Source organism: Lissotriton vulgaris, chromosome 2_1 (genome assembly GCF_964263255.1).
Source record: "Lissotriton vulgaris chromosome 2_1, aLisVul1.2, whole genome shotgun sequence".
Lineage (NCBI taxonomy): Eukaryota > Metazoa > Chordata > Amphibia > Caudata > Salamandridae > Lissotriton > Lissotriton vulgaris.
Genome location: NC_141687.1, coordinates 2,020,116,023 through 2,020,131,421, shown reverse-complemented (window position 1 = coordinate 2,020,131,421; position 15,399 = coordinate 2,020,116,023).

Genomic DNA, 15,399 nt, shown 5'->3' with positions numbered 1-15,399 from the left:
CCACCCCCTTTTTGTAAATCGCTGGTCTGCAGGAGGCAACGGGGAGCCGCGTGGTCACCCAGGAGGGGGCTGGGTGTTGTCTCCACAGGCTGAGGGGGTGGTGGGGGCTGTGTACTGCCCACAGACAGGGAGAGGGGGCTTGGTGTACTCTATACAGACAGGGGTGTCTGCATACTGCGCACATACAGGGACAGGGTACTCCGTGTACTCTGCGCCGACACGGGGGTGTACTGCCCACAAGGAGGGAGGGTGAGGGTCAGTGCACTCTGCACAGATATGAGAGGGCTAAATACTTCCCAGAGATTGGGAGTATTGAGAGTCTGTGCACTGCTCACTGTCCGACAGTAGCTCTGCGCACTACGGAAAGGCAGGAGGCACTGTGTACTGGTCCAGAAAAGGAGTCTGTGTACTACTCATAGACAGCAGGGGTCCGGTCCATGCACCACTCACGAACAGGAGAGGTTCTTATTGATCACATACAACAGCGTCTCTATGTACTGTGCACAGACTGGGTGGCTGTGTGCTACTCACAGGACTCTACTGCTCACAGACAAGAGAGTGTCGGCAGTGGCGCTGTGCAATACAAAAGACAGGAGAAGGGGGGTATCTGCCCTGCGCACAGACATCCAAGTCATCGAGGGAGGTCACTGCAATCATTACTCTAGGAGCCAGTCACTTGGCGGCACTCAATTCCCCGGATTCAGTCACAGCCGGGCCCCTGCAACCAGACCTCAGTCCTCTGCATCTGTTTCACCCCTGCATCTGTTTCACCCCAGAAACTGAGTTGCTTCTCTGCTGCCTCTTACGGCATCCAGAGCACCACAGCAGTGAGTGCAGCCGAGTGGAGGCCACTGCGATCACTGCTCACTGCAGCTGCAGAGTAGAGTCCGTTCTCCTTCACTGCACACCTGGGACAGCTGTGAGTCTGGAATGACTGAACTTCCTGCTACACAGAATCAGTTTCCCTTATAGCGCCAGACCTGGAGAAGTGCTGCAAAGCACTACACTGGAATCACTGCTGCAAAAACAAGCATTTGCAGTGCAATGGGTCTCACATGTACGCGAGTTTAAGTTATTGGCATTGTAAATGACAATGCCTTTTTTTATATTTTAAAAACAAAAACAAAAATAAACTCAAACTCCTGTAAATGCGAGACCTACTGCATTGCAAATGATTGTTAAAAATTGGTACAAACATGGCCTCCAGCCATGTCAACAGAAGAGGATAGTTAGAAGAGGCCCTGAACAAATTAGTTAAGATTGGGCCCCAAAAGTAGGTATTATTTTTAAACAAATCGATAGGGATTTCATCTGGACTTGGGGTCTTGCCACTTGGACTGCCCTTAAATGCTGCAGATATTTAATCAACCTTAAATAGAAGATCCAAAGGCCTCTTACCCACTGTGTCAAACTTGCATTCCAAAACCAGCACCTTATTATAAGAATGGTGAATGAATTGAGCAAATTACATTGGTCAAACCAACTTTCCGATTGAATCATAAGGGCGTATGTATGAGCCGGTGTGTGGCGCTCTTGCTCCACGAAACGTGGTGCAAGAGGAAAGCAAACCTTGCATGTGATTTATGAAGCCACGCAAAGCCACTTTGTGTGGCCCTGAGTGGCTCCATAAATCTAGAGTAAGGCAACGCAGCGCAAAGCATGCCTGTGTTGGCGCTAGGCTGCCAAAAGTTGGCAAATTCCTGACAAAAGGGCACCAGGGCAGGGAAAAAGGCAGGAATGTGCTGTATTGCCTTAAATACAGTGCATTCCTGCCCTTTACTTGTCACACAGTGCAGCAAGAACAAAACTTGTAAATCTACCGTAGAGTTTCTACCTTTGGAGTATTGGGCTCTTTAAAACAGGTGAGTTGATAACTTTCCAAAAGGTGGCCATATCCCTTAATTCCCCAGATCCAATAGGTCTTCCTACGCATTATTTCTAATGATGCTTTTCCTTCGCCCAAGCACTGCCTGGTAATCCCTCCTCCATTCCCTAACTTCTTCGCAGATTCGTGGTTTACTTTTCAAAGCATTTATTAGTTTTCAATGGGCCACGGACCAAGTATTATCTAACAGTCTATATGGCTTTAAGCCTCTTGGCTTGCTATCCACTGTCAGCAATTTGTTTAAGGACTCAAACATAGAAGAATAAGAGTCAAATATCTTCGGGAGTTCTGCCCTACGATCAAGAACTGTCTCACAGACCATCATATTCATCTTCAGCTATCCTTACAGCAATTTGTATGGGTCTAGGCTATTCCATTTCATCACCACATCTTTATGTTTTGAGAAAGTCAGAGCAGCCTGGTTAGTCTCAGCTTAAAGTTATTCTGTATTCAAAATCAATTTAATGGAGAACGGATGATGGCCACTACATCAGTTAGGTAAAATACTAAAAATTAGACACCCATCAGAAAATAGTATCAAATCAATGGTGCTACAGACCCCTTCACCCGTGAAGCAGTATCATAATGTATCCTCCTTAGGGTAGATTACCAAGGCATATAGAAGATGATGCTTCATCCACAAGTGGGTGAGAGCCTCACCATAACGGCAGTGGGCAAAAATGCGTGTGACACATATCATGTGTTTCTGTCACCCTCAGACTGTTGCTGGAAGTAGAGTACACACAAGGCAATTTAAATCTCCCACCCATATAATATTAACCAGGCTCTTGTTGTTTGCGAAGAATTTGATTTGTCCAATTCATTATCCTATTATTTAATTATGATTGGATAACTGTTAGGCTCAAAGTTTTTGTAGTACAAATAAATGAATAAGATGTTTTTTAAATCTCGGAGTTGAATACTCAGCAGCTGATCATAGGCAATAGCTCTCATCATAGGAATTGCGTTATTAAACGATATTAAATTACATAAGGCCCTTTGTCTCTTCCTTAATGTGACCGGTCAGATGGACTGCAAAATGAACAAAAGCCACCAACAAAGAAAGGCTCAGCTGCCTAATTTTCCTGACAACAGACAATATCAAAGTGAGACATGCATACAAACCAATCCGAATTATCTAATTTATATATAAAAAAAACTGTGATATTCAAGGATGCTAATTGAATACTACTGTCTTTAGACGTCTTTGGGTGCTTTAAGCTACTCTTGAGGCTGGATGTTGGATCAGGAATTCCTAAGCTAGGAGCAGGGTGCCCGGGGACCTGACTACCTTCCGCTAAGGAGCATGACAGCCTGTCCGCATCAGGGAGTCAGTCAATTTCTTCCGGAGCTTCAAGTGGTGAACATTAGTTGCTCAAATCTACACTGAACTAGGGATGTGAATGCCCCCTAGTATCAACCCCTGAGGTCCCCATCCTGTGTGTTGTACAATCTTCGGGTCTATAAAAGACGCTTATCGGTAATACCCTGAAGTTGTCAGTTTGACAAGATGCTTAATTCAATATAAGTAGGATGTTTCTAACAGTGGCAGGAGTCTTAAACTTTACTACCATACACTCCTCAGTGAAGTTTTAAGGTCTCAATCCCACCCATGCCACTCCCCTGACCATATTAACCTCATTAAATGAGTAAAAGTTATTCCACATATGCCTCCTTATCCAATGTACAACTTTATGCCTTAAAGCTCCTCATTCTTCTCTCTGTGATTGACGAAGAAGTGGCACATTTGGAAAGATTATGACATATAGTGTCGTGGCTAGGGGTAACTGCAGGGCGCCACCTTGCAAACCTTGCCACCTTGAAAGGGCTTTGGAGATAGGATTAACAATAACTAGCCCCCCTGAGACTAGACTGGGGACGCAGCTTTCCCAACAATCCTTTCCACTCGGATCAGCCCTTCCCTTGCCGCACTGGTGATCTCTGTACCCTAGCTGTATCGGGTACATTGCTAGACCATCTCTCCTGTAGCTAGGAAGCTGAGAGGCTGATCAATACCATTAAGCCCTAGTTGACTCCTTTGGATTTGAGAAATTAGTAAAAAGTAATTGCCCCATCTTGGTCACTCGATCTAGCACCATATCGCAAAAATTTTCATTTTCTGTTCTAATGTAAATAGCCCCTTATCAAAGTGTTTACCTAAAACATGTTGCAACGTGTTCAAGTCAGTCAACCAAATAAGTTTGGATGCTGACTTGCCTCCACCTGTGACATCACCTCAGCGGGTTGAGTCGGCTGCTTCATTACTATTTTTATCAAATGTGTTGAGTAAGGAACAAGCTTCACCCCCTTTTTCGGTCGAGCGTCCGTGTGCATCTTTGTCTGCAAAACCTGCTATAATCACTCCACACGAGTGAAATGCACTGCCCGAGGCCAACCTAGGGGTCATCCTAAAAGGGTGGCCTTTGGTGCCATTTGGGCACTAACCCACCCCCTCTAATTCCGGGACTCAGGGAGGAGTCCCCCTTGCCTTAGGCGCGCTAGGCGCGTATCTTCCGTTGAGGGGGGATTTATACCTCCCCTGGCCATCCTGGTGTCCTCTCTTGCACCGGGCACGCCATCTGCAGGTCGTCTCCTAGTCCTCGTCGTGTTTGGGTTGGAGACGGTGTTGGTGTTTTTGTAGTGAGTTTGGTCATTTGGGGCAGTTCCTCTCACTTCTCAAACGGTTTTGCCCCTGCCACCCCACCCCCAGGTGTGCTAACTCTGTGATCACTGTGTGGCGTGGTACGTCCCAGTGGTTATGGAGCTGGGTTGCTCGGGCGGGAGATTGGTTTCCCGCTGTTGAAGCATTTGACAGGCCTGAAGAGGGGGGTAGACTTGGACCGTCCTGGGTCCCAACATGTATTGAGAGAAGGTTGTGTCCGTCGGATTGGTTTTGCCGTTCTCACAGCATCACTCGCTAGGGTGGTATTGAGGAAAAGTGCTTGCCCCCACCCACTTTGGTTGCCCAGTTGACAGGATGAGCGCTGCCACCACGGCCATCGATGCAGCGGATGCACAGGGCCGCGAGTCGGATGCACGGTGGCCAGGACAATGGGGAGGTGGTCTCCCCTACCAGCCTTCCCTATGATCTCGGACGGGCCATACCTCGTGTTTTCCTAGTTCTGTTCAGTCGTTTTGAAATAGGGGACCGACTACCATCGAGAGACAACGTCTCTCCTGGCCGCAACCACTCTGGGGGCATCCGGAAGTAGGCGCAGGTGAGTGGCGCCCTGCCGCAAGCCCTGGAGACTGCCTCTTGCCCCTGGCCTCTCTCATAGGTGATCACTTGCAGAATCGGAGCTCTTTATTCCCCAATGCTTCCACCTCCTGACCACAAAAATAGCTGCATAGCTAGCACCGAAGAGTATGCCCACAAGTAAAAGTTCTGACACCGCACTGCGCTCTCACAAATGTTCCCCCGTGATGTCCTCAGACTGACAACCTCTCATGCCCTCCCACCAGGTCATCTAGAGTCTTTCCTGGAATAGGAGCACAAGCTTTCACCTCGCTCCACTACGCCTGACCCCAAAATGGTGGTCTAGTCAGGACCGATCCTCTAGAAGACCCTCGACCACAATCAATAACCGACTCCCTGAAGTGGGCACTAGCAACCCTAGACCTCCGTCGAGCCCAAAAGTCCGCCTCCTGCACCCGGACATCAGGAAGTTCCCTAAAATGAATCTGAGCATGAACTGTTCCTGTGCTCTACAGTCGCCTGACCCAAAAATGGACGTGCACTCAGATCGGGGCCAAAGAAGGAATTGAAAAATAAACACGCGAGCAAAGGCAAATCCCTTCCATTGCGTAGGGGACACACACAAGAGCCCCCCCCCCCCCCACCCCGGATATCCACAAATCACTTTCACTAACTGAACACCAACGCTATGAGTCCATGTGTGCCTATGACCCACCTCAATCCTGTTTCTGTCGAAGTAGAGCCCTCAGACAACTAGACTAAACCTACGGCAAAGTCCTGCAATGCCTGACCAATAAATGGCCGCCTCATTCGCTTTGTGGAACTGACCAATAAATGACCAATTTGCGTCGTGGAACTGATCAATAAATGGTCGCCTCACTCACATTATGGAACTATCAGATCTTTGCTCAAGGGAGCCCAGACTCCCAATAGCCACCATAGATCTACAAGCTGACCCTAAGACAACCTAAGAACACCTTACAACCTTCTTGGATCCTCACACCATACAGATTCGCCACTGACTCCCCTCACCTTGACTGCCTCCCATCCACCCCTCTCCTTTGAACCCTCCCCTCTTTTATACTACCTGGACCCCTTACATAGTTACTTCTCCCCCTTCGGAGATACCACAGCCCCACTGACAAGGCACTGTTCCAGTGGCAACCTCATTAATTCCCTAATGCAATGGCCACCACTACTACCCCATTCCCCACCAGAAACTAAGCTGACTCAAGCTCCCCTATTCCCTATCTCCCTCTGACCCCCAAGATCGCGTTTCAGTACCCTCCAACCCATTTCATATAGAGCGATCTGACACCGCTAACTGCCCCGTCCGTAGTCACTACTCGCCCCGTCTGCTGGGTTACTGGAATAAACCCAGCACAAAAGGATTTTCCCACACTGACTTTTATAATGCCTTCTATCACGACAACCTCCCCAACCCCCTCTCCTCTCCCTACATAAAATGTCACGGCCCAAACTCCTTCTCGATCTCCCTCCCCCCACCTCTCGCCAAAATAAAAAAAAACCTCAAACACACACTTATCAGGCAATTCCCTAAATCCCTCTTTGCTGACATATCATTTTTCTGCTAAAGGTCAAGTAAAAATGGACCTCATCTTTCACACAGATAGGCCCTCCACCCTGAAAGCCAAATCACCAAAACCACCAAGACTCCCCATAGCTGCAAACTATCATTCTACACCCCAACCACCTGCTACACTGCGGGATCACCTTGGTGACCATCTACTCCAGCGGCACAGTCCTGATCCAAGCTAACAATGCCAACCTTGAGGCTTTTGATTTCCTCTTCCCTTCTCTACACACCAACAGCACCCACACACTACCCCCCTCCCAATGCTCCCTGTCCACCCGGGCAACCAGTCCCCCAAACTGAACACCTTCCCTATTCCGCCTCCCGCTATCACAATCACCTACACGCAACCACTAACCCTCTCCAATCCCTCCGCCACCAAGGACGCGGCCTCTCCCCTTGCACTAGTCCATCCTCTAGAACAACCCCCTCTGCAGAACGCCCCCCTATCAGTACCGAGGGACCGCAATACACACCCCAAGTCTCCCAATCACCGGCCTCTACCCTCCAGCAAAAAAAACCGACTACCACAACTCTACCCCCCCTCATCCTACGCCCTGTCCCATAACCCAAACTGAAAACTCAATTAACACCAGAAGACAATACAACACTATCAGCTCTTCTCCCCGCTGAGGAGACTCTACCCAGAAGCAACCCACCTTTCCTCAAGAAGAGACGGATCGCCACCTCACCCGTATTGAAAGCCAAGTAGCCATTATAATACAGGGCCTGAATCATATCCTAACCAACCTCTCGACACTCCACAATCCCCCCTAAACACTTACTCCACCCCCATCTCCTCCTCCCCCACACACCCTAGGCCTCCCAAGCCCCGCCCCCTAGCCAGTCCCCTTGCCCTTCCTCGTCCCTAGACCGAATAGAGCTATGGAAGCCATGTCCACGCAGTCCTCTCTGGTACAGCTCTCTCCCACCTAGCGCTACTCAAAACTACCCTCAATGCAGCTGCCAGAATGGTGATCGGAGTAAAGAAATGTGACCATATATCTCCTGCACTCAGAGATCTAAAATGGCTCTCAGTGGAAATGTGTGTCAGCTTCAGAACTGCCTGCCTTACACACAAAGACCTACACACAGGGAAACCGGAATACCTTGCTTCTAAACTTAAGAAAGCTGGCCAGTCTACAAGTCTCACGAGTTCCAACTCCCTCCTACTCATCCCCCTGAAAACACGCAAACAAAAAACAACAGCCTGCTCTTTTTCAGGTAGAAGTGCTATACATTAGAAGCAAAGGCCCTGTACTTCTACTTTGTATGCAAAAAAAATATGCATGTATGGTTTCCTTTACTTTGGTTGAGTTTGTTTTTGTGGTCCCTAAAAGGCATTGTGGTTCTCCTGCTGTGAAACTGTTTTATTTATTCAAGTTGGAAGTGGTCCTTTAAAGGCACTGTGATTCTCATTTTACATAATGAATTTGTAATCACCGGTGGGAAGTGACTCCTGTTGGGAATGGTAAACTAACTTTGGTATTTATTGTTAAGGGAGCGTGTGTTCCCTTTGAAAGGCACTTTTGTTTCGTTTGTGTGAAAGTTAGAAGCGCTATGCATTTTATAGAAATGCTTTTTAAAAGTGTGCACACTCTCCTTTCACAATAATTCTTAACGCTTGTTTAAATTATACCAACAGCCATTCGTCACATTTGCTAAATATTTGGCATCAGTATATGCGCTTTTTGAACAGGACGCTATATTAGTGAAGTTGTGTCCCATTTGTTCGGCATGGGAATGATCCTAGTTAGCACAGAAGCTTTTGTACCTTTGCATTTTTAGGTCTCGCGTAGGCAGCGCTTGCGCTGCATAAGAGAGATCTTTTGGAATCGATTCAGCTTTTGCCCTAAAAACGTGCACTCGTTGAATTGCTTTCAATGGCAATGCGAGCACGTTTGGCGATTCCCTTGTGGGAGCAAGCTTTGACACCATAGGTTTGTAATTGTAATTAACTTGCAAACACATGGTGCTCCAGGCTCGCTCCCTCAAGGGAAACACTTTGTTCATTCTCGGTCGCACTCCCCTCAATCCTCCCACTTTGTAAACCCTCTGCAGTTCTTTTTTTTTTTACAGCGTGCGCTACACTGCAATTGTGTTCCCTGTTTACTGGCATCCTCTCACGGCCTCTAAAACACCTCCCTTTTAAGCTATGCCTGCTATTCACATACCCAGGGGCAACAGCTCTGAGTACTCATCTACATGCTGCTACAGCGACACTGCAATTGTGTTCCCCGTTTACTGGCATCCTCTCACGGCCTCCAAAACCCCTCCCTTTTAAGCTATGCCTACTATTCATGTACTCAGGGGCAACAGCTCTGAGTACTCATCTACATGCTGCAGCGGTGACACTGCAATTGTGTTCCCCATTTACTGGCTTCCTCTCACGGCCTCCATAACACCTCCGTTTTAAGCTATGCCTACTACTCACATACCCTGGGGAAACAGCTCCGAGTACTCATCTACATGCTGCTACTGCAACACTGCAATTGTGTTCCCCGTTTACTGGCATCCTCTCTCGGCCTCCAAAATGCTGGGACTTTTGTTTTTGCCTCCTTCCGCTCACCTCTCATCTTCTTTCTGACCCTGCCGCACGTGCCCACACCTCTTCACATCACGCTAATCTCCTTCACACGCTTCCCCTTCTCTCCCCTCTTTTCCTGATGCTTTTGCTTCCATTGCGCGTGCCCACAACTCTTCCTCTTCACATCACGCTACTCTCCTTCCCACGCTGCCCCTTCTCTCCCTCTTTTAATGATGTTGTTGCTTCCACCCCATCCCAAATTCTCTCGACCCTATTTTTCTCCGCGCAGCCCCTACCCGGCTATTATCCCCTGCCTCCTCAGTGTTCCTAGCTGTGCTGCTCGACCTCATCCATGGGCATCCGCAGAAATGTTTCAAGGGGGGGCAAATGTTTAACTTCATCACCATACCCCTTGCACCCTTCTCTCCTCTGCCTTGAACCCTTCTCACCCTCCCCCTTGTACCCTTCTCACCCTCCCCCTTGCACCCTTCTCCCCCTCCCCCTTGCACCCTTCTCCCCCTCCCCCTTGTACTATACTCCACCTCTGACTTGCACTCTTTTCTACCTTGCACCATTCTCCCCTATGCCTTGCACCATTCTCCCCTTTTCCTTGCACCCTTTTCCCCTCTGCCTTGCACTCTTTTCCCCCTCCGCCCTGCACCCTTCTCCCCCTCCAACTTGCACCCTTCTCCCCCTCTGCCTTGCACCCTTCTGCCATTCTACCTTGCACCCTTCTCCGCCTTGCACCCTTCTCCACTCTGCCTTGTACCCTTCTGCCCCTCTGCCTTGCACCCTTCTCCCCCTCTGCCTTGCACCCTTCTTGCCCTCCGCCTTGCACCCTTCTCCCCCTCCGCCTTGCATCCTTCTCCATCTTGAACCCATATCCCCCTTTGCCTTGCACCCTTCTCTGCCTTGCACCCTTCTCCCCCTTTCCCCCTTGCCCACTTCTCACCCTCCCCCTTGCACTTTTCTCCCCCTTCCCTTGCACCCTTCTCCTCTTCCCCCTTGTCCCCTACTCCACCTCCGCCTTGCACCCTTTTCTAACTTGCACCATTCTCCCCTCTGCCTTGCACCATTCTCCCCTCTACCTTGCACCCTTCTCCCCTCTGCCTTGCACCCTTCTCCCCTCTGCCTTGCACCCTTCTCCCCCTCCTCCTTGCAACCTTCTCCCCCTCCGACTTGCACCCTTTTCTACCTTGCACCCTTCTCCGGTCTGCCTTCTACCCTTCTTGCCCTCTGCTTTGCACCCTTCTCACCCTCCCCCTTGCACCTTTCTCCCCTCTGCTTTGCACCCTTCTCGCCCACCCCTTGCAGCCTTCTCCCCTCGTACCCTTCTACCCCTCCCCCATGTACCCTTCTCCACCTCCGCCTTGCACCCTTTTATACCTTGCACCATTCTCCCCTCTGCCTTGCACCCTTTTCTACCTTGCACCATTCTCCCTTCTGCCTTGCACCATTCTCCCCTCTGCCTTGCACCATTCTCCCCTCTGACTTGCACCTTTCTTGCCCTCCCCCGTGCATTCTTCTCCTCCTCCCACTTGCACCCGTCTCCCCCTCCTTCTTGCACCCTTTTCTACCTTGCACCATTCTCAACTCTGCCTTGCACCATTCTCCCCTCTCCCCCGCACCCTTCTTCCCTCTGCCTTGCACCCTTCTCCCTTCTCCCCTCTGCCTTGCACAATTCTCCCCTCTGCCTTCCACCCTTCTCCCCTTTGCATTGCACCCTTCTACCCTCTGCCTTGCACCCTTCTCCTCTCTGCCTTGCACCCTTCTCCCCCTCCGTCTTGCAACCTTCTCCCCCTCTGCCTTGCACCCTTCTCCCCATCCGCCTTGCACCCTTCTCCCCTTCCGCCTTGCACCCTTCTCCCCCACGTACTTGCACTCTTCTCCCCCTCCGCCATGCACCCTTCTCCTCTTCTGCCTTGCACCCTTATCAACTTTGGACCCTTACCCCCTCCGCCTTGCACCCTTCTCCCCCTCCGCCTTGCACCCTTCTCCCCCTCCACCTTGCACCCTTCTCCCCCTCCACCTTGCACCCTTCTCCCCCTTGCACCCTTCTCCCTCCCCACCTTGCACCGTTCTGCACCTTGAACCCATATCCCCCTCTGCCTTGTACCCTTCTCCCCTCTGTCTCCCCTCTGCCTTGCACCCTTCTCCCCTCCACCTTGCACCCTTCTCCCCCTTGCACCCTTCTCCCTCCCCACCTTGCACCGTTCTGCACCTTGAACCCATATCCCCCTCTGCCTTGTACCCTTCTCCCCTCTGTCTCCCCTCTGCCTTGCACCCTTCTCCCCTCTGCCTTGCACCCTTCTCCCCTCTGCCTTGCACCCTTCTCCTCTCTGCCTTGCACCCTTCTCCCCCTCAGCTTTGCACCCTTCTCCCCCTCTGCCTTGCACCCTTCTCCCCCTCCACCTTGCACCGTTCTCCACCTTGAACTCATATCCCCCTCTGCCTTGTACACTTCTCCCCTCTGCCTTGCACCCTTCCCCCCTCTGCCTTGCACCCTTCTCCCCTCTGCCTTGCACCCTTCTCCTCTCTGCCTTGCACCCTTCTCCCCCTCTCCCTTGCACCCTTCTCCCCATCCGCCTTGCACCCTTCTCACCCTCCGCCTTGCACCCTTCTCCCCTAACGTCCTTGCACCCTTCTCCCCCTCTGCCATGCACCGTTCTACCCTTCTGCCTTCCACCCTTCTCCAACTTGAACCTTTCTCCCCCTCTGCCTTGCACTCTTCTCCCCCTCTGCCTTGCAGCCTTCTCTCCCTCCACCTTGTACCATTCTCCACCTTGAACCCATATCCCCCTTTGCCTTGCACCCTTCTCAACCTTGCACCCACCTGCCCCTCCGCCTTGTACCCTTCTCCACCTCCGCCTTGCACCCTTTTATACCTTGCACCATTCTCCCCTCTGCCTTGCACCCTTTTCTACCTTGCACCATTCTCCCCTCTGCCTTGCACCATTCTCCCCTCTGCCTTGCGCCCTTCTCCCCTCTGCCCTGCACCCTTCTCCTCTCTGCCTTGCACCCTTCTCCTCTCTGCCTTGCAACCTTCTCCTCTCTGCCTTGCACCCTTCTCCCCCTCCTACTTGCACCCTTCTCTACCTTGCACCTCTCTCACCCTCTGCCTTGCACCTTTCTTGGCCTCCCCCTTGCACCCTTCTCCCCTCTGCCTTGCACCCTTCTCCACCTTGAACCCATATCCCCCTTTGCCTTGCACCCTTCACTGCCTTGCACCCTTCTCGCCCTCCCCCTTGAAACCCTTCTGCCCCTTGCACCCTTCTCCCCTTCCCCCTTGTACCCTACTCCACCTCCGCCTTACTCCCTTTTCTACCTTGCACCATTCTCCCCTCTGCCTTGCACCATTCTCCCCTCTGCCTTGCACCATTCTCGCCCTCTGCCTTGCACCCTTCTTGCCCTCCTCCTTGCACCCTTCTCGCCCTCCCCCTTGCACCTTTCTCCCCCTCCCCCTTGCACCTACCCCCCCCCTTACACACTTCTCCCCCTACCCCTCCCCCTTGTACCCTTCTCCACCTCCGCCTTGCACCCTTTTCTACCTAGTACCTTTCTCCCCTTTGCCTTGCCCCTTTCTCCCCTCTGCCTTTTACCCTTCTCCCCTCTGCCTTTCACCCTTCTCCTCTCTGCCTTGCACCCTTCTCCTCTCTGCCTTGCACCCTTCTCCCCCTCCGACTTGCACCCTTCTCTACCTTGCACCTCTCTCGCCCTCTGCCTTTCACCCTTCTAGGCCTCCCCCTTACACCCTTCTCCCCTCTGCCTTGCACCCTTCTCGCCCTCTGCCTTGCACCCTTCTCCCCTCTACCTTGCACCCTTCTCCCCTCTACCTTGCACCCTTTTCACCCTCCCCTTGCACCCTTCTTCCCTCTGCTTTGCACACTTCTCGCCCTCCCCTTGCACCCTTCTCCCCCTTGCACCCTTCTCCCCATCCCCTTGCACCCTTCTCCCCCTCCCCCTTGTTCCCTTCTCTACGTCTGCCTTGCACCCTTTTCTACCTTGCACCATTCTCCCCTCTGCCTTGCAAGATTCTCCCCTCTGCCTTGCACCCTTCTCTACTCTGTCTTGCACCCTTCTCCCCTATGCCTTGCACCCTTCTCCTGTCTGCCTTGCACCCTTCCCCCTCCCCTTTGCACCCTTCTCACCTGTTGCCTTGCACCCTTCTCGGCCGCTGACTTGCACCCTTCTCGCCCCCTGCCTTGCACCCTTCTCGCCCTCCCCCTTGCACCCTTCTCTGCTCTGCCTTGTGCCATTCTCCAGGGCCGGACTGGTCATAGCGGGCAATCCCCCGGTGGGCCGCATGTGTGGGTGCCAGTTTTGGGCCCCTAGAGGCCATGTTACAGGGCAGTTTTTGCTGCTTAACTGCAAAATCGGCCCTGTAACAAAATCGGCCGAAAACCAGCCCCAGCAAAGAGCTCGGCGCCCCCTTTGCTTCAACCTTCCCCCGGCTGTGCACTTTGCCAGGGCCGGTTGTGGTTCCCAGTCCGGCCCTGGGTCTGAGGTATATTGTGCTATGCATGCAGGCTGGTGGGTTGAGGACGAAGCTGGTGGCTGAGTTTTGTAAGGTCTCTGAGCTGTAACGTGCTATGCAAACAGGCTGGTGGGTTGAGGACGAGGCTGGTGGCTGAGTTTTGTAAGGTCTGTGAGGTGTAACGTGCTATGCATGCAGGCTGGTGGGTTGAGGACGAGGCTGGTGGCTGAGTTTTGTAAGGTCTGTAAGGTGTCATGTGCTATGCATGCAGGCTGGTGGGTTGAGGACGAGGCTGGTGGCTGAGTTTTGCAAGGTGTGTGAGGTGGAACGGGGTATCGCATGCCAGCTGGTGGGTTGAGGACAAGGCTGGTGGCTGAGATTTGTGAGGTGTAACGTGCCATGCATGCAGGCTGGTGGGTTGACGACAAGGCTGGTGGCTGAGTTTTGAAAGGCCTGTGAGGTGTAACGTGCCATGCATGCATGTTGGTGGGTTGACGACGAGGCTGGTGGCTGAGTTTTGAAAGGCCTGTGAGGTGTAACGTGCCATGCATGCAGGCTGGTGGGTTGACGACGAGGCTGGTGGCTGAATTTTGCAAGGCCTGTGAGGTGTAACGTGCCATGCATGCAGGCTGGTGGGTTGAGGATGAGGCTGGTGGCTGAGTTTTGTAAGGTCTGTGAGGTGTAACTTGCTATGCATGCAGGTTGCAGTGTTGAGGATGAGGCTGGTGGCTGAGTATTGTAGGGTTAGTTGAGCGTTGATTCCACCATAGAGTGCTTTGCAGTAGGACAGCTTTCTGGCGATGAGGGCTTGAGTGACAGTTGTATGATTGTTGGTGGGGAGCCATTTGAAGATTTTTTTTGCCCCAATATTGAATCTGTGGAATCAGGAGATGGAATGGCATTCACTTGGCCGGTCATGGCGAGTTGTCTGTCAATGATTATTCCGAGGTGCTTTGCATGGGTTGCCGGCAGGGGTGTGCGTCCGAGGTCTGCAGGGCGCCAGGTGGAGTCACTGAGTGAGTTATCTTTGCTAAAGATTACTCTTTGCTACCAACTGGCTATTATTATTCCTGCACATGCAGAATCCCAATGTCACATAATCAATAATACTGCAATGGAAGAACCCAGTAGAACCCAGCTGAATCCTATCACGTATTATTCCTGCATCAGTGAATTGTGTTATCACTGCTCCTGCCTAAACGCGCATAGTCCTGCATGCCAGAGCCCTGCTCCTAACTGTAAATGCATAATCCTGCATGCGAGAGTCCTGCACTTACATACCCATGCATATTCCTGCATGTTAGAGCCCTACTCCTATGAATCTGTGCATATTCCTCCATGTGAGAGCCTTGCACTTCCATATCCGTGCATATTCCTGCATGTGAGAGCCCTGCGCTTTTTTATCCTTGCATATTCCTGCATGCAAGAGCCCTGCTCTTACATATCCGTGCATATTCCTGCATATGAGAGCCCTACTACTATCTGTCTATGCATATTCCTGCATGTGAGAGCCCTGTGCTTACATGTCCGTGTAAATTCCTGCATGCGAGAGCCCTGCTCTTACATATTCATGCATATTCCTACACATGAGAGCACTGCTCCTACCTAGCCATTCATATTTCTGCATGTGAGAGCCCTGCTCTAACACATCCGTGCATATTCCTGCATGCAAGAGCCCTACTCTTACATATCCGTGCATATTCCTGCATGTGAAAGCCCTGTG